Raw genomic sequence first — 17,025 nt, 5'->3', positions numbered from 1 at the left:
AGCGATATTCCTAAGATGTTCGCTTATCCTTGTTTTTAGACTTCTTGTAGTTCGTCCTATATATTGTAGATTGCATGGGCAAGTTAGCAAATATATTACTCCTGTTGTGTCGCATGTCATCTTATCTTTTATCTTGAAAGTTTCTTTGGTTTCATTCGATATGAAGTTGTTTATTGGTTTGGTACTTCTCCGTTTACAAGTTTTGCATGCTTTACATCTTGTGCAGTGATAAAATCCGGGTATGGTGTCATTTATCCAAGTTCTTTCTTTTTCCTTTTTCTCTTCCGGTAGAAAACTAGATACTATTTCTTGCTTTATGTTAGGTGCTTTTCTGTAAACCAACCTTGGGCGGTCCTGTATATATTCTTTGATTTCCTCGTCACGTCTGAGTAGGTGCCAGTTCTTGCTGATTATTTTTTCAAAGTGCTTATGTTGACTGTTGTAGTTGGTGATGAAGATTACTTCTTTCAGTTCTTGGTTGTTTTTTTCTTTGTATTTGAGGAGGTCTTCTCTTTTTGTTTCTTTTGTTACTTCTATAGCTTTACGAACGGTGTCTTTGTCGTAATTCCTGTCAAGAAATTTCTCTTCTAATGTCAGGATTTAGTCCTCAAAAGTGGTGTTTTTGGAGCAGTTCAAAAGATTTAAGAGGAATCTTGAATTGTGAATGTCATGCAATTTGCCAATTTTGTTTGAATATCTTCCACCAATGGTGCTACAGCGCAGGCTATAAATATCTTTCAAACAGTTGTTGTGATTTCCATATTGGCCACTATATGCATTGAAAAAGCGCTCAAGCATTGGTGGTATAGTGGTGAGCATAGCTGCCTTCCAAACAGTTGACCCGGGTTCGATTCCCGGCCAATGCATCCTTTTCCTTATGTGCTGTTTCCGCACTTATAGTTGTTGCTTAAGATATGCTCAGATGACAAGGTCCATAGAAAATGTTAAAATCTTTGTAGAAATCATGATTCCTTCTTAGCAGATGACTTTTAATTCCACCACTGCCTGATTAAAGATTTGTAAATACATTTTACAAAGTTCACTGAGGTGCCATATGCAAGTAAATCGAAGGTCTTTTCTTTTCTCAGTTTTGATACCACTGTATGTAAGTTCATTGGTGCATAAAAACCTTAAGTATGGATGAGCCTAAATCTTGAATTGTGAATGTCATGCAATTTGCCAATTTTGTTTGAATATCTTCCACCAATGGTGCTACAGCGCAGGCTATAAATATCTTTCAAACAGTTGTTGTGATTTCCATATTGGCCACTATATGCATTTGAAAAGAGCTTAAGCATTGGTGGTATAGTGGTGAGCATAGCTGCCTTCCAAGCAGTTGACCCAGGGTCGATTCCCGCCCAATGCATCCTTTCCTTATGTGCTGTTTTCGCACTTATAGTTGTTGCTTAAGATATGCTCAGATGACAAGGTCCATAGAAAATGTTAAAATCTTTGTAGAAATCATGATTCCTTCTTAGCAGATGACTTTTGATTCCACCACTGCCTGATTAAAGATTTGTAAATACATTTTACACAGTTCACTGAGGTGCCATATGCAAGTAAAACGAAGGTCTTTTCTATTCTCAGTTTTTATACCACTGTATATCAGTTCAATGGTGCATAAAAACCTTAAGTATGGATGAGCCTAAATCTTGAATTGTGAATGTCATGCAATTTGCCAATTTTGTTTGAATATCTTCCACCAATGGTGCTACAGCGCAGGCTATAAATATCTTTCAAACAGTTGTTGTGATTTCCATATTGGCCACTATATGCATTGAAAAAGCGCTCAAGCATTGGTGGTATAGTGGTGAGCATAGCTGCCTTACAAGCAGTTGACCCGGGTTTGATTCCCGGCCAATGCATCCTTTTCCTTATGTGCTGTTTTCGCACTTATAGTTGTTGCTTAAGATATGCTCAGATGACAAGGTCCATAGAAAATGTTAAAATCTTTGTAGAAATCATGATTCCTTCTTAGCAGATGACTTTTGATTCCACCACTGCCTGATTATAGATTTGTAAATACATTTTACAAAGTTCACTGAGGTGCCATATGCAAGTAAATCAAAGGTCTTTTCTTTTCTCAGTTTTGATACCACTGTATATCAGTTCAATGGTGCATAAAAACCTTAAGTATGGATGAGCCTAAATCTTGAATTGTGAATGTCATGCAATTTGCCAATTTTGTTTGAATATCTTCCACCAATGGTGCTACAGCGCAGGCTATAAATATCTTTCAAACAGTTGTTGTGATTTCCATATTGGCCACTATATGCATTCGAAAAGAGCTTAAGCATTGGTGGTATAGTGGTGAGCATAGCTGCCTTCCAAGCAATTGACCCGGGTTCGATTCCCGGCCAATGCATCCTTTCCTTATGTGCTGTTTTCGCACTTATAGTTGTTGCTTAAGATATGCTCAGATGACAAGGTCCATAGAAAATGTTAAAATCTTTGTAGAAATCATGATTCCTTCTTAGCAGATGACTTTTGATTCCACCACTGCCTGATTAAAGATTTGTAAATACATTTTACACAGTTCACTGAGGTGCCATATGCAAGTAAAACGAAGGTCTTTTCTATTCTCAGTTTTTATACCACTGTATATCAGTTCAATGGTGCATAAAAACCTTAAGTATGGATGAGCCTAAATCTTGAATTGTGAATGTCATGCAATTTGCCAATTTTGTTTGAATATCTTCCACCAATGGTGCTACAGCGCAGGCTATAAATATCTTTCAAACAGTTGTTGTGATTTCCATATTGGCCACTATATGCATTGAAAAAGCGCTCAAGCATTGGTGGTATAGTAGTGAGCATAGCTGCCTTACAAGTAGTTGACCCGAGTTTGATTCCCGGCCAATGCATCCTTTTCCTTATGTGCTGTTTTCGCACTTATAGTTGTTGCTTAAGATATGCTCAGATGACAAGGTCCATAGAAAATGTTAAAATCTTTGTAGAAATCATGATTCCTTCTTAGCAGATGACTTTTGATTCCACCACTGCCTGATTATAGATTTGTAAATACATTTTACAAAGTTCACTGAGGTGCCATATGCAAGTAAATCAAAGGTCTTTTCTTTTCTCAGTTTTGATACCACTGTATATCAGTTCAATGGTGCATAAAAACCTTAAGTATGGATGAGCCTAAATCTTGAATTGTGAATGTCATGCAATTTTCCAATTTTGTTTGAATATCTTCCACCAATGGTGCTACAGCGCAGGCTATAAATATCTTTCAAACAGTTGTTGTGATTTCCATATTGGCCACTATATGCATTCGAAAAGAGCTCAAGCATTGGTGGTATAGTGGTGAGCATAGCTGCCTTCCAAACAGTTGACCCGGGTTCGATTCCCGGCCAATGCATCCTTTTCCTTATGTGCTGTTTCCGCACTTATAGGTGTTGCTTAAGATATGCTCAGATGACAAGGTCCATAGAAAATGTTAAAATCTTTGTAGAAATCATGATTCCTTCTTAGCAGATAACTTTTAATTCCACCACTGCCTGATTAAAGATTTGTAAATACATTTTACAAAGTTCACTGAGGTGCCATATGCAAGTAAATCGAAGGTCTTTTCTTTTCTCAGTTTTGATACCACTGTATGTAAGTTCATTGGTGCATAAAAACCTTAAGTATGGATGAGCCTAAATCTTGAATTGTGAATGTCATGCAATTTGCCAATTTTGTTTGAATATCTTCCACCAATGGTGCTACAGCGCAGGCTATAAATATCTTTCAAACAGTTGTTGTGATTTCCATATTGGCCACTATATGCATTTGAAAAGAGCTTAAGCATTGGTGGTATAGTGGTGAGCATAGCTGCCTTCCAAGCAGTTGACCCGGGTTCGATTCCCGGCCAATGCATCCTTTCCTTATGTGCTGTTTTCGCACTTATAGTTGTTGCTTAAGATATGCTCAGATGACAAGGTCCATAGAAAATGTTAAAATCTTTGTAGAAATCATGATTCCTTCTTAGCAGATGACTTTTGATTCCACCACTGCCTGATTAAAGATTTGTAAATACATTTTACACAGTTCACTGAGGTGCCATATGCAAGTAAAACGAAGGTCTTTTCTATTCTCAGTTTTTATACCACTGTATATCAGTTCAATGGTGCATAAAAACCTTAAGTATGGATGAGCCTAAATCTTGAATTGTGAATGTCATGCAATTTGCCAATTTTGTTTGAATATCTTCCACCAATGGTGCTACAGCGCAGGCTATAAATATCTTTCAAACAGTTGTTGTGATTTCCATATTGGCCACTATATGCATTGAAAAAGCGCTCAAGCATTGGTGGTATAGTTGTGAGCATAGCTGCCTTCCAAGCAGTTGACCTGGGTTCGATTCCCGGCCAATGCATCCTTTTCCTTATGTGCTGTTTTCGCACTTATAGTTGTTGCTTAAGATATGCTCAGATGACAAGGTCCATAGAAAATGTTAAAATCTTTGTAGAAATCATGATTCCTTCTTAGCAGATGACTTTTGATTCCACCACTGCCTGATTAAAGATTTGTAAATACATTTTACAAAGTTCACTGAGGTGCCATATGCAAGTAAATCGAAGGTCTTTTCTTTTCTCAGTTTTGATACCACTGTATATCAGTTCAATGGTGCATAAAAACCTTAAGTATGGATGAGCCTAAATCTTGAATTGTGAATGTCATGCAATTTGCCAATTTTGTTTGAATATCTTCCACCAATGGTGCTACAGCGCAGGCTATAAATATCTTTCAAACAGTTGTTGTGATTTCCATATTGGCCACTATATGCATTCGAAAAGAGCTCAAGCATTGGTGGTATAGTGGTGAGCATAGCTGCCTTCCAAGCTGTTGACCCGGGTTCGATTCCCGGCCAATGCATCCTTTTCCTTATGTGCTGTTTTCGCACTTATAGTTGTTGCTTAAGATATGCTCAGATGACAAGGTCCATAGAAAATGTTAAAATCTTTGTAGAAATCATGATTCCTTCTTAGCAGATGACTTTTGATTCCACCACTGCCTGATTAAAGATTTGTAAATACATTTTACACAGTTCACTGAGGTGCCATATGCAAGTAAAACGAAGGTCTTTTCTATTCTCAGTTTTTATACCACTGTATATCAGTTCAATGGTGCATAAAAACCTTAAGTATGGATGAGCCTAAATCTTGAATTGTGAATGTCATGCAATTTGCCAATTTTGTTTGAATATCTTCCACCAATGGTGCTACAGCGCAGGCTATAAATATCTTTCAAACAGTTGTTGTGATTTCCATATTGGCCACTATATGCATTGAAAAAGCACTCAAGCATTGGTGGTATAGTGGTGAGCATAGCTGCCTTCCAAGCAGTTGACCCGGGTTCGATTCCCGGCCAATGCATCCTTTTCCTTATGTGCTGTTTTCGCACTTATAGTTGTTGCTTAAGATATGCTCAGATGACAAGGTCCATAGAAAATGTTAAAATCTTTGTAGAAATCATTATTCCTTCTTAGCAGATGACTTTTGATTCCACCACTGCCTGATTAAAGATTTGTAAATACATTTTACAAAGTTCACTGAGGTGCCATATGCAAGGAAATCGAAGGTCTTTTCTTTTCTCAGTTTTGATACCACTGTATATCGGTTCAATGGTGCATAAAAACCTTAAGTATGGATGAGCCTAAATCTTGAATTGTGAATGTCATGCAATTTGCCAATTTTGTTTGAATATCTTCCACCAATGGTGCTACAGCGCAGGCTATAAATATCTTTCAAACAGTTGTTGTGATTTCCATATTGGCCACTATATGCATGGAAAAAGCGCTCAAGCATTGGTGGTATAGTGGTGAGCATAGCTGCTTTCCAAGCAATTGACTCGGGTTCGATTCCCGGCCAATGCATCCTTTTCCTTATGTGCTGTTTTCGCACTTATAGTTGTTGCTTAAGATATGCTCAGATGACAAGGTCCATAGAAAATGTTAAAATCTTTGTAGAAATCATGATTCCTTCTTAGCAGATGACTTTTGATTCCACCACTGCATGATTAAAGATTTGTAAACACATTTTACAAAGTTCACTGAGGTGCCATATGCAAGTACATCAAAGGTCTTTTCTTTTCTCAGTTTTGATACCACTGTATATCAGTTCAATGGTGCATAAAAACCTTAAGTATGGATGAGCCTAAATCTTGAATTGTGAATGTCATGCAATTTGCCAATTTTGTTTGAATATCTTCCACCAATGGTGCTACAGCGCAGGCTATAAATATCTTTCAAACAGTTGTTGTGATTTCCATATTGGCCACTATATGCATTCGAAAAGAGCTCAAGCATTGGTGGTATAGTGGTGAGCATAGTTGCCTTCCAAGCTGTTGACCCGGGTTCGATTCCCGGCCAATGCATCATTTTCCTTATGTGCTGTTTTCGCACTTATAGTTGTTGCTTAAGATATGCTCAGATGACAAGGTCCATAGAAAATGTTAAAATCTTTGTAGAAATCATGATTCCTTCTTAGCAGATGACTTTTGATTCCACCACTGCCTGATTAAAGATTTGTAAATACATTTTACACAGTTCACTGAGGTGCCATATGCAAGTAAAACGAAGGTCTTTTCTATTCTCAGTTTTTATACCACTGTATATCAGTTCAATGGTGCATAAAAACCTTAAGTATGGATGAGCCTAAATCTTGAATTGTGAATGTCATGCAATTTGCCAATTTTGTTTGAATATCTTCTACCAATGGTGCTACAGCGCAGGCTATAAATATCTTTCAAACAGTTGTTGTGATTTCCATATTGGCCACTATATGCATTGAAAAAGCGCTCAAGCATTGGTGGTATAGTGGTGAGCATAGCTGCCTTACAAGCAGTTGACCCGGGTTTGATTCCCGGCCAATGCATCCTTTTCCTTATGTGCTGTTTTCGCACTTATAGTTGTTGCTTAAGATATGCTCAGATGACAAGGTCCATAGAAAATGTTAAAATCTTTGTAGAAATCATGATTCCTTCTTAGCAGATGACTTTTGAATCCACCACTGCCTGATTAAATATTTGTAAATACATTTTACAAAGTTCACTGAGGTGCCATATGCAAGTAAATCAAAGGTCTTTTCTTTTCTCAGTTTTGATACCACTGTATATCAGTTCAATGGTGCATAAAAACCTTAAGTATGGATGAGCCTAAATCTTGAATTGTGAATGTCATGCAATTTGCCAATTTTGTTTGAATATCTTCCACCAATGGTGCTACAGCGCAGGCTATAAATATCTTTCAAACAGTTGTTGTGATTTCCATATTGGCCACTATATGCATTGAAAAAGCGCTCAAGCATTGGTGGTATAGTGGTGAGCATAGCTGCTTTCCAAGCAATTGACTCGGGTTTGATTCCCGGCCAATGCATCCTTTTCCTTATGTGCTGTTTTCGCACTTATAGTTGTTGCTTAAGATATGCTCAGATGACAAGGTCCATAGACAATGTTAAAATCTTTGTAGAAATCATGATTCCTTCTTAGCAGATGACTTTTGATTCCACCACTGCATGATTAAAGATTTGTAAACACATTTTACAAAGTTCACTGAGGTGCCATATGCAAGTACATCAAAGGACTTTTCTTTTCTCAGTTTTGATACCACTGTATATCAGTTCAATGGTGCATAAAAACCTTAAGTATGGATGAGCCTAAATCTTGAATTGTGAATGTCATGCAATTTGCCAATTTTGTTTGAATATCTTCCACCAATGGTGCTACAGCGCAGGCTATAAATATCTTTCAAACAGTTGTTGTGATTTCCATATTGGCCACTATATGCATACGAAAAGAGCTCAAGCATTGGTGGTATAGTGGTGAGCATAGCTTCCTTCCAAGCTGTTGACCCGGGTTCGATTCCCGGCCAATGCATCCTTTTCCTTATGTGCTGTTTTCGCACTTATAGTTATTGCTTAAGATATGCTCAGATGACAAGGTCCATAGAAAATGTTAAAATCTTTGTAGAAATCATGATTCCTTCTTAGCAGATGACTTTTGATTCCACCACTGCCTGATTAAAGATTTGTAAATACATTTTACACAGTTCACTGAGGTGCCATATGCAAGTAAAACGAAGGTCTTTTCTATTCTCAGTTTTTATACCACTGTATATCAGTTCAATGGTGCATAAAAACCTTAAGTATGGATGAGCCTAAATCTTGAATTGTGAATGTCATGCAATTTGCCAATTTTGTTTGAATATCTTCCACCAATGGTGCTACAGCGCAGGCTATAAATATCTTTCAAACAGTTGTTGTGATTTCCATATTGGCCACTATATGCATTGAAAAAGCGCTCAAGCATTGGTGGTATAGTGGTGAGCATAGCTGCCTTCCAAGCAGTTGACCTGGGTTCGATTCCCGGCCAATGCATCCTTTTCCTTATGTGCTGTTTTCGCACTTATAGTTGTTGCTTAAGATATGCTCAGATGACAAGGTCCATAGAAAATGTTAAAATCTTTGTAGAAATCATTATTTCTTCTTAGCAGATGACTTTTGATTCCACCACTGCCTGATTAAAGATTTGTAAATACATTTTACAAAGTTCACTGAGGTGCCATATGCAAGTAAATCGAAGGTCTTTTCTTTTCTCAGTTTTGATACCACTGTATATCAGTTCAATGGTGCATAAAAACCTTAAGTATGGATGAGCCTAAATCTTGAATTGTGAATGTCATGCAATTTGCCAATTTAGTTTGAATATCTTCCACCAATGGTGCTACAGCGCAGGCTATAAATATCTTTCAAACAGTTGTTGTGATTTCCATATTGGCCACTATATGCATTCGAAAAGAGCTCAAGCATTGGTGGTATAGTGGTGAGCATAGCTGCCTTCCAAGCTGTTGACCCGGGTTCGATTCCCGGCCAATGCATCCTTTTCCTTATGTGCTGTTTTCGCACTTATAGTTGTTGCTTAAGATATGCTCAGATGACAAGGTCCATAGAAAATGTTAAAATCTTTGTAGAAATCATGATTCCTTCTTAGCAGATGACTTTTGATTCCACCACTGCCTGATTAAAGATTTGTAAATACATTTTACACAGTTCACTGAGGTGCCATTTGCAAGTAAAACGAAGGTCTTTTCTATTCTCAGTTTTTATACCACTGTATATCAGTTCAATGGTGCATAAAAACCTTAAGTATGGATGAGCCTAAATCTTGAATTGTGAATGTCATGCAATTTGCCAATTTTGTTTGAATATCTTCCACCAATGGTGCTACAGCGCAGGCTATAAATATCTTTCAAACAGTTGTTGTGATTTCCATATTGGCCACTATATGCATTGAAAAAGCGCTCAAGCATTGGTGGTATAGTGGTGAGCATAGCTGCCTTCCAAGCAGTTGACCTGGGTTCGATTCCCGGCCAATGCATCCTTTTCCTTTTGTGCTGTTTTCGCACTTATAGTTGTTGCTTAAGATATGCTCAGATGACAAGGTCCATAGAAAATGTTAAAATCTTTGTAGAAATCATTATTCCTTCTTAGCAGATGACTTTTGATTCCACCACTGCCTGATTAAAGATTTGTAAATACATTTTACAAAGTTCACTGAGGTGCCATATGCAAGTAAATCGAAGGTCTTTTCTTTTCTCAGTTTTGATACCACTGTATATCAGTTCAATGGTGCATAAAAACCTTAAGTATGGATGAGCCTAAATCTTGAATTGTGAATGTCATGCAATTTGCCAATTTTGTTTGAATATCTTCCACCAATGGTGCTACAGCGCAGGCTATAAATATCTTTCAAACAGTTGTTGTGATTTCCATATTGGCCACTATATGCATTGAAAAAGCGCTCAAGCATTGGTGGTATAGTGGTGAGCATAGCTGCCTTCCAAGCAGTTGACCCGGGTTCGATTCCCGGCCAATGCATCCTTTTCCTTATGTGCTGTTTTCGCACTTATAGTTGTTGCTTAAGATATGCTCAGATGACAAGGTCCATAGAAAATGTTAAAATCTTTGTAGAAATCATTATTCCTTCTTAGCAGATGACTTTTGATTCCACCACTGCCTGATTAAAGATTTGTAAATACATTTTACAAAGTTCACTGAGGTGCCATATGCAAGTAAATCGAAGGTCTTTTCTTTTCTCAGTTTTGATACCACTGTATATCAGTTCAATGGTGCATAAAAACCTTAAGTATGGATGAGCCTAAATCTTGAATTGTGAATGTCATGCAATTTGCCAATTTTGTTTGAATATCTTCCACCAATGGTGCTACAGCGCAGGCTATAAATATCTTTCAAACAGTTGTTGTGATTTCCATATTGGCCACTATATGCATTGAAAAAGCGCTCAAGCATTGGTGGTATAGTGGTGAGCATAGCTGCCTTCCAAGCAGTTGACCTGGGTTCGATTCCCGCCCAATGCATCCTTTTCCTTTTGTGCTGTTTTCGCACTTATAGTTGTTGCTTAAGATATGCTCAGATGACAAGGTCCATAGAAAATGTTAAAATCTTTGTAGAAATCATTATTCCTTCTTAGCAGATGACTTTTGATTCCACCACTGCCTGATTAAAGATTTGTAAATACATTTTACAAAGTTCACTGAGGTGCCATATGCAAGTAAATCGAAGGTCTTTTCTTTTCTCAGTTTTGATACCACTGTATATCAGTTCAATGGTGCATAAAAACCTTAAGTATGGATGAGCCTAAATCTTGAATTGTGAATGTCATGCAATTTGCCAATTTTGTTTGAATATCTTCCACCAATGGTGCTACAGCGCAGGCTATAAATATCTTTCAAACAGTTGTTGTGATTTCCATATTGGCCACTATATGCATTGAAAAAGCGCTCAAGCGTTGGTGGTATAGTGGTGAGCATAGCTGCCTTCCAAGCAGTTGACCCGGGTTCGATTCCCGGCCAATGCATCCTTTTCCTTATGTGCTGTTTTCGCACTTATAGTTGTTGCTTAAGATATGCTCAGATGACAAGGTCCATAGAAAATGTTAAAATCTTTGTAGAAATCATTATTCCTTCTTAGCAGATGACTTTTGATTCCACCACTGCCTGATTAAAGATTTGTAAATACATTTTACAAAGTTCACTGAGGTGCCATATGCAAGTAAATCGAAGGTCTTTTCTTTTCTCAGTTTTGATACCACTGTATATCAGTTCAATGGTGCATAAAAACCTTAAGTATGGATGAGCCTAAATCTTGAATTGTGAATGTCATGCAATTTGCCAATTTTGTTTGAATATCTTCCACCAATGGTGCTACAGCGCAGGCTATAAATATCTTTCAAACAGTTGTTGTGATTTCCATATTGGCCACTATATGCATTGAAAAAGCGCTCAAGCATTGGTGGTATAGTGGTGAGCATAGCTGCTTTCCAAGCAATTGACTCGGGTTCGATTCCCAGCCAATGCATCCTTTTCCTTATGTGCTGTTTTCGCACTTATAGTTGTTGCTTAAGATATGCTCAGATGACAAGGTCCATAGAAAATGTTAAAATCTTTGTAGAAATCATGATTCCTTCTTAGCAGATGACTTTTGATTCCACCACTGCATGATTAAAGATTTGTAAACACATTTTACAAAGTTCACTGAGGTGCCATATGCAAGTACATCAAAGGTCTTTTCTGTTCTCAGTTTTGATACCACTGTATATCAGTTCAATGGTGCATAAAAACCTTAAGTATGGATGAGCCTAAATCTTGAATTGTGAATGTCATGCAATTTGCCAATTTTGTTTGAATATCTTCCACCAATGGTGCTACAGCGCAGGCTATAAATATCTTTCAAACAGTTGTTGTGATTTCCATATTGGCCACTATATGCATTCGAAAAGAGCTCAAGCATTGGTGGTATAGTGGTGAGCATAGCTGCCTTCCAAGCTGTTGACCCGGGTTCGATTCCCGGCCAATGCATCCTTTTCCTTATGTGCTGTTTTCGCACTTATAGTTGTTGCTTAAGATATGCTCAGATGACAAGGTCCATAGAAAATGTTAAAATCTTTGTAGAAATCATTATTCCTTCTTAGCAGATGACTTTTGATTCCACCACTGCCTGATTAAAGATTTGTAAATACATTTTACAAAGTTCACTGAGGTGCCATATGCAAGTAAATCGAAGGTCTTTTCTTTTCTCAGTTTTGATACCACTGTATATCAGTTCAATGGTGCATAAAAACCTTAAGTATGGATGAGCCTAAATCTTGAATTGTGAATGTCATGCAATTTGCCAATTTTGTTTGAATATCTTCCACCAATGGTGCTACAGCGCAGGCTATAAATATCTTTCAAACAGTTGTTGTGATTTCCATATTGGCCACTATATGCATTCGAAAAGAGCTCAAGCATTGGTGGTATAGTGGTGAGCATAGTTGCCTTCCAAGCTGTTGACCCGGGTTCGATTCCCGGCCAATGCATCCTTTTCCTTATGTGCTGTTTTCGCACTTATAGTTGTTGCTTAAGATATGCTCAGATGACAAGGTCCATAGAAAATGTTAAAATCTTTGTAGAAATCATGATTCCTTCTTAGCAGATGACTTTTGATTCCACCACTGCCTGATTAAAGATTTGTAAATACATTTTACACAGTTCACTGAGGTGCCATATGCAAGTAAAACGAAGGTCTTTTCTATTCTCAGTTTTTATACCACTGGATATCAGTTCAATGGTGCATAAAAACCTTAAGTATGGATGAGCCTAAATCTTGAATTTTGAATGTCATGCAATTTGCCAATTTTGTTTGAATATCTTCCACCAATGGTGCTACAGCGCAGGCTATAAATATCTTTCAAACAGTTGTTGTGATTTCCATATTGGCCACTATATGCATTGAAAAAGCGCTCAAGCATTGGTGGTATAGTGGTGAGCATAGCTGCCTTACAAGCAGTTGACCCGGGTTTGATTCCCGGCCAATGCATCCTTTTCCTTATGTGCTGTTTTCGCACTTATAGTTGTTGCTTAAGATATGCTCAGATGACAAGGTCCATAGAAAATGTTAAAATCTTTGTAGAAATCATGATTCCTTCTTAGCAGATGACTTTTGATTCCACCACTGCCTGATTAAAGATTTGTAAATACATTTTACAAAGTTCACTGAGGTGCCATATGCAAGTAAATCAAAGGTCTTTTCTTTTCTCAGTTTTGATACCACTGTATATCAGTTCAATGGTGCATAAAAACCTTAAGTATGGATGAGCCTAAATCTTGAATTGTGAATGTCATGCAATTTGCCAATTTTGTTTGAATATCTTCCACCAATGGTGCTACAGCGCAGGCTATAGATATCTTTCAAACAGTTGTTGTGATTTCCATATTGGCCACTATATGCATTGAAAAAGCGCTCAAGCATTGGTGGTATAGTGGTGAGCATAGCTGCTTTCCAAGCAATTGACTCGGGTTTGATTCCCGGCCAATGCATCCTTTTCCTTATGTGCTGTTTTCGCACTTATAGTTGTTGCTTAAGATATGCTCAGATGACAAGGTCCATAGAAAATGTTAAAATCTTTGTAGAAATCATGATTCCTTCTTAGCAGATGACTTTTGATTCCACCACTGCATGATTAAAGATTTGTAAACACATTTTACAAAGTTTACTGAGGTGCCATATGCAAGTACATCAAAGGTCTTTTCTTTTCTCAGTTTTGATACCACTGTATATCAGTTCAATGGTGCATAAAAACCTTAAGTATGGATGAGCCTAAATCTTGAATTGTGAATGTCATGCAATTTGCCAATTTTGTTTGAATATCTTCCACCAATGGTGCTACAGCGCAGGCTATAAATATCTTTCAAACAGTTGTTGTGATTTCCATATTAGCCACTATATGCATACGAAAAGAGCTCAAGCATTGGTGGCATAGTGGTGAGCATAGCTGCCTTCCAAGCTGTTGACCCGGGTTCGATTCCCGGCCAATGCATCCTTTTCCTTATGTGCTGTTTTCGCACTTATAGTTATTGCTTAAGATATGCTCAGATGACAAGGTCCATAGAAAATGTTAAAATCTTTGTAGAAATCATGATTCCTTCTTAGCAGATGACTTTTGATTCCACCACTGCCTGATTAAAGATTTGTAAATACATTTTACACAGTTCACTGAGGTGCCATATGCAAGTAAAACGAAGGTCTTTTCTATTCTCAGTTTTTATACCACTGTATATCAGTTCAATGGTGCATAAATACCTTAAGTATGGATTAGCCTAAATCTTGAATTGTGAATGTCATGCAATTTGCCAATTTTGTTTGAATATCTTCCACCAATGGTGCTACAGCGCAGGCTATAAATATCTTTCAAACAGTTGTTGTGATTTCCATATTGGCCACTATATGCATTGAAAAAGCGCTCAAGCATTGGTGGTATAGTGGTGAGCATAGCTGCCTTCCAAGCAGTTGACCTGGGTTCGATTCCCGGCCAATGCATCCTTTTCCTTATGTGCTGTTTTCGCACTTATAGTTGTTGCTTAAGATATGCTCAGATGACAAGGTCCATAGAAAATGTTAAAATCTTTGTAGAAATCATTATTCCTTCTTAGCAGATGACTTTTGATTCCACCACTGCCTGATTAAAGATTTGTAAATACATTTTACAAAGTTCACTGAGGTGCCATATGCAAGTAAATCGAAGGTCTTTTCTTTTCTCAGTTTTGATACCACTGTATATCAGTTCAATGGTGCATAAAAACCTTAAGTATGGATGAGCCTAAATCTTGAATTGTGAATGTCATGCAATTTGCCAATTTTGTTTGAATATCTTCCACCAATGGTGCTACAGCGCAGGCTATAAATATCTTTCAAACAGTTGTTGTGATTTCCATATTGGCCACTATATGCATTCGAAAAGAGCTCAAGCATTGGTGGTATAGTGGTGAGCATAGCTGCCTTCCAAGCTGTTGACCCGGGTTCGATTCCCGGCCAATGCATCCTTTTCCTTATGTGCTGTTTTCGCACTTATAGTTGTTGCTTAAGATATGCTCAGATGACAAGGTCCATAGAAAATGTTAAAATCTTTGTAGAAATCATGATTCCTTCTTAGCAGATGACTTTTGATTCCACCACTGCCTGATTAAAGATTTGTAAATACATTTTACACAGTTCACTGAGGTGCCATTTGCAAGTAAAACGAAGGTCTTTTCTATTCTCAGTTTTTATACCACTGTATATCAGTTCAATGGTGCATAAAAACCTTAAGTATGGATGAGCCTAAATCTTGAATTGTGAATGTCATGCAATTTGCCAATTTTGTTTGAATATCTTCCACCAATGGTGCTACAGCGCAGGCTATAAATATCTTTCAAACAGTTGTTGTGATTTCCATATTGGCCACTATATGCATTGAAAAAGCGCTCAAGCATTGGTGGTATAGTGGTGAGCATAGCTGCCTTCCAAGCAGTTGACCTGGGTTCGATTCCCGGCCAATGCATCCTTTTCCTTATGTGCTGTTTTCGCACTTATAGTTGTTGCTTAAGATATGCTCAGATGACAAGGTCCATAGAAAATGTTAAAATCTTTGTAGAAATCATTATTCCTTCTTAGCAGATGACTTTTGATTCCACCACTGCCTGATTAAAGATTTGTAAATACATTTTACAAAGTTCACTGAGGTGCCATATGCAAGTAAATCGAAGGTCTTTTCTTTTCTCAGTTTTGATACCACTGTATATCAGTTCAATGGTGCATAAAAACCTTAAGTATGGATGAGCCTAAATCTTGAATTGTGAATGTCATGCAATTTGCCAATTTTGTTTGAATATCTTCCACCAATGGTGCTACAGCGCAGGCTATAAATATCTTTCAAACAGTTGTTGTGATTTCCATATTGGCCACTATATGCATTGAAAAAGCGCTCAAGCATTGGTGGTATAGTGGTGAGCATAGCTGCTTTCCAAGCAATTGACTCGGGTTCGATTCCCGGCCAATGCATCCTTTTCCTTATGTGCTGTTTTCGCACTTATAGTTGTTGCTTAAGATATGCTCAGATGACAAGGTCCATAGAAAATGTTAAAATCTTTGTAGAAATCATGATTCCTTCTTAGCAGATGACTTTTGATTCCACCACTGCATGATTAAAGATTTGTAAACACATTTTACAAAGTTCACTGAGGTGCCATATGCAAGTACATCAAAGGTCTTTTCTTTTCTCAGTTTTGATACCACTGTATATCAGTTCAATGGTGCATAAAAACCTTAAGTATGGATGAGCCTAAATCTTGAATTGTGAATGTCATGCAATTTGCCAATTTTGTTTGAATATCTTCCACCAATGGTGCTACAGCGCAGGCTATAAATATCTTTCAAACAGTTGTTGTGATTTCCATATTAGCCACTATATGCATACGAAAAGAGCTCAAGCATTGGTGGCATAGTGGTGAGCATAGCTGCCTTCCAAGCTGTTGACCCGGGTTCGATTCCCGGCCAATGCATCCTTTTCCTTATGTGCTGTTTTCGCACTTATAGTTATTGCTTAAGATATGCTCAGATGACAAGGTCCATAGAAAATGTTAAAATCTTTGTAGAAATCATGATTCCTTCTTAGCAGATGACTTTTGATTCCACCACTGCCTGATTAAAGATTTGTAAATACATTTTACACAGTTCACTGAGGTGCCATATGCAAGTAAAACGAAGGTCTTTTCTATTCTCAGTTTTTATACCACTGTATATCAGTTCAATGGTGCATAAATACCTTAAGTATGGATTAGCCTAAATCTTGAATTGTGAATGTCATGCAATTTGCCAATTTTGTTTGAATATCTTCCACCAATGGTGCTACAGCGCAGGCTATAAATATCTTTCAAACAGTTGTTGTGATTTCCATATTGGCCACTATATGCATTGAAAAAGCGCTCAAGCATTGGTGGTATAGTGGTGAGCATAGCTGCCTTCCAAGCAGTTGACCTGGGTTCGATTCCCGGCCAATGCATCCTTTTCCTTATGTGCTGTTTTCGCACTTATAGTTGTTGCTTAAGATATGCTCAGATGACAAGGTCCATAGAAAATGTTAAAATCTTTGTAGAAATCATTATTCCTTCTTAGCAGATGACTTTTGATTCCACCACTGCCTGATTAAAGATTTGTAAATACA

At 37.5% G+C, this 17,025-nt stretch overlaps 24 non-coding genes across 24 annotated transcripts; all 24 read left to right on the top strand.

Moving 5' to 3' along the window:
• The first annotated feature begins 794 nt into the window (after window positions 1-794).
• On the top strand, window positions 795-866 carry TRNAG-UCC (transfer RNA glycine (anticodon UCC)). Its single transcript has one exon. It is a non-coding gene; the product is annotated as a tRNA-Gly (tRNA).
• A 927-nt stretch (window positions 867-1,793) lies between these two features.
• On the top strand, window positions 1,794-1,865 carry TRNAV-UAC (transfer RNA valine (anticodon UAC)). Its single transcript has one exon. It is a non-coding gene; the product is annotated as a tRNA-Val (tRNA).
• Window positions 1,866-2,293: 428 nt separating this feature from the next.
• Window positions 2,294-2,365, top strand: TRNAG-UCC (transfer RNA glycine (anticodon UCC)). The gene has a single exon. It is a non-coding gene; the product is annotated as a tRNA-Gly (tRNA).
• Window positions 2,366-3,292: 927 nt separating this feature from the next.
• On the top strand, window positions 3,293-3,364 carry TRNAG-UCC (transfer RNA glycine (anticodon UCC)). The gene has a single exon. It is a non-coding gene; the product is annotated as a tRNA-Gly (tRNA).
• A 428-nt stretch (window positions 3,365-3,792) lies between these two features.
• Window positions 3,793-3,864, top strand: TRNAG-UCC (transfer RNA glycine (anticodon UCC)). The gene has a single exon. It is a non-coding gene; the product is annotated as a tRNA-Gly (tRNA).
• A 927-nt stretch (window positions 3,865-4,791) lies between these two features.
• Window positions 4,792-4,863, top strand: TRNAG-UCC (transfer RNA glycine (anticodon UCC)). The gene has a single exon. It is a non-coding gene; the product is annotated as a tRNA-Gly (tRNA).
• A 428-nt stretch (window positions 4,864-5,291) lies between these two features.
• TRNAG-UCC (transfer RNA glycine (anticodon UCC)) lies at window positions 5,292-5,363 on the top strand. The gene has a single exon. It is a non-coding gene; the product is annotated as a tRNA-Gly (tRNA).
• A 928-nt stretch (window positions 5,364-6,291) lies between these two features.
• TRNAG-UCC (transfer RNA glycine (anticodon UCC)) lies at window positions 6,292-6,363 on the top strand. Its single transcript has one exon. It is a non-coding gene; the product is annotated as a tRNA-Gly (tRNA).
• Window positions 6,364-6,791: 428 nt separating this feature from the next.
• TRNAV-UAC (transfer RNA valine (anticodon UAC)) lies at window positions 6,792-6,863 on the top strand. The gene has a single exon. It is a non-coding gene; the product is annotated as a tRNA-Val (tRNA).
• Window positions 6,864-8,291: 1,428 nt separating this feature from the next.
• On the top strand, window positions 8,292-8,363 carry TRNAG-UCC (transfer RNA glycine (anticodon UCC)). Its single transcript has one exon. It is a non-coding gene; the product is annotated as a tRNA-Gly (tRNA).
• Window positions 8,364-8,791: 428 nt separating this feature from the next.
• TRNAG-UCC (transfer RNA glycine (anticodon UCC)) lies at window positions 8,792-8,863 on the top strand. Its single transcript has one exon. It is a non-coding gene; the product is annotated as a tRNA-Gly (tRNA).
• A 428-nt stretch (window positions 8,864-9,291) lies between these two features.
• Window positions 9,292-9,363, top strand: TRNAG-UCC (transfer RNA glycine (anticodon UCC)). Its single transcript has one exon. It is a non-coding gene; the product is annotated as a tRNA-Gly (tRNA).
• Window positions 9,364-9,791: 428 nt separating this feature from the next.
• TRNAG-UCC (transfer RNA glycine (anticodon UCC)) lies at window positions 9,792-9,863 on the top strand. The gene has a single exon. It is a non-coding gene; the product is annotated as a tRNA-Gly (tRNA).
• A 428-nt stretch (window positions 9,864-10,291) lies between these two features.
• On the top strand, window positions 10,292-10,363 carry TRNAG-UCC (transfer RNA glycine (anticodon UCC)). Its single transcript has one exon. It is a non-coding gene; the product is annotated as a tRNA-Gly (tRNA).
• Window positions 10,364-10,791: 428 nt separating this feature from the next.
• On the top strand, window positions 10,792-10,863 carry TRNAG-UCC (transfer RNA glycine (anticodon UCC)). The gene has a single exon. It is a non-coding gene; the product is annotated as a tRNA-Gly (tRNA).
• A 928-nt stretch (window positions 10,864-11,791) lies between these two features.
• TRNAG-UCC (transfer RNA glycine (anticodon UCC)) lies at window positions 11,792-11,863 on the top strand. Its single transcript has one exon. It is a non-coding gene; the product is annotated as a tRNA-Gly (tRNA).
• A 428-nt stretch (window positions 11,864-12,291) lies between these two features.
• Window positions 12,292-12,363, top strand: TRNAG-UCC (transfer RNA glycine (anticodon UCC)). The gene has a single exon. It is a non-coding gene; the product is annotated as a tRNA-Gly (tRNA).
• Window positions 12,364-12,791: 428 nt separating this feature from the next.
• On the top strand, window positions 12,792-12,863 carry TRNAV-UAC (transfer RNA valine (anticodon UAC)). Its single transcript has one exon. It is a non-coding gene; the product is annotated as a tRNA-Val (tRNA).
• A 928-nt stretch (window positions 12,864-13,791) lies between these two features.
• TRNAG-UCC (transfer RNA glycine (anticodon UCC)) lies at window positions 13,792-13,863 on the top strand. Its single transcript has one exon. It is a non-coding gene; the product is annotated as a tRNA-Gly (tRNA).
• A 428-nt stretch (window positions 13,864-14,291) lies between these two features.
• On the top strand, window positions 14,292-14,363 carry TRNAG-UCC (transfer RNA glycine (anticodon UCC)). The gene has a single exon. It is a non-coding gene; the product is annotated as a tRNA-Gly (tRNA).
• A 428-nt stretch (window positions 14,364-14,791) lies between these two features.
• On the top strand, window positions 14,792-14,863 carry TRNAG-UCC (transfer RNA glycine (anticodon UCC)). Its single transcript has one exon. It is a non-coding gene; the product is annotated as a tRNA-Gly (tRNA).
• A 428-nt stretch (window positions 14,864-15,291) lies between these two features.
• Window positions 15,292-15,363, top strand: TRNAG-UCC (transfer RNA glycine (anticodon UCC)). Its single transcript has one exon. It is a non-coding gene; the product is annotated as a tRNA-Gly (tRNA).
• Window positions 15,364-16,291: 928 nt separating this feature from the next.
• TRNAG-UCC (transfer RNA glycine (anticodon UCC)) lies at window positions 16,292-16,363 on the top strand. Its single transcript has one exon. It is a non-coding gene; the product is annotated as a tRNA-Gly (tRNA).
• Window positions 16,364-16,791: 428 nt separating this feature from the next.
• On the top strand, window positions 16,792-16,863 carry TRNAG-UCC (transfer RNA glycine (anticodon UCC)). The gene has a single exon. It is a non-coding gene; the product is annotated as a tRNA-Gly (tRNA).
• The last annotated feature ends 162 nt before the right edge of the window (window positions 16,864-17,025 follow it).

The sequence above is a fragment of the Pseudophryne corroboree genome, chromosome 4, assembly GCF_028390025.1.
Source record: "Pseudophryne corroboree isolate aPseCor3 chromosome 4, aPseCor3.hap2, whole genome shotgun sequence".
Lineage (NCBI taxonomy): Eukaryota > Metazoa > Chordata > Amphibia > Anura > Myobatrachidae > Pseudophryne > Pseudophryne corroboree.
This window is presented reverse-complemented; position numbering and strand designations above follow the sequence as displayed.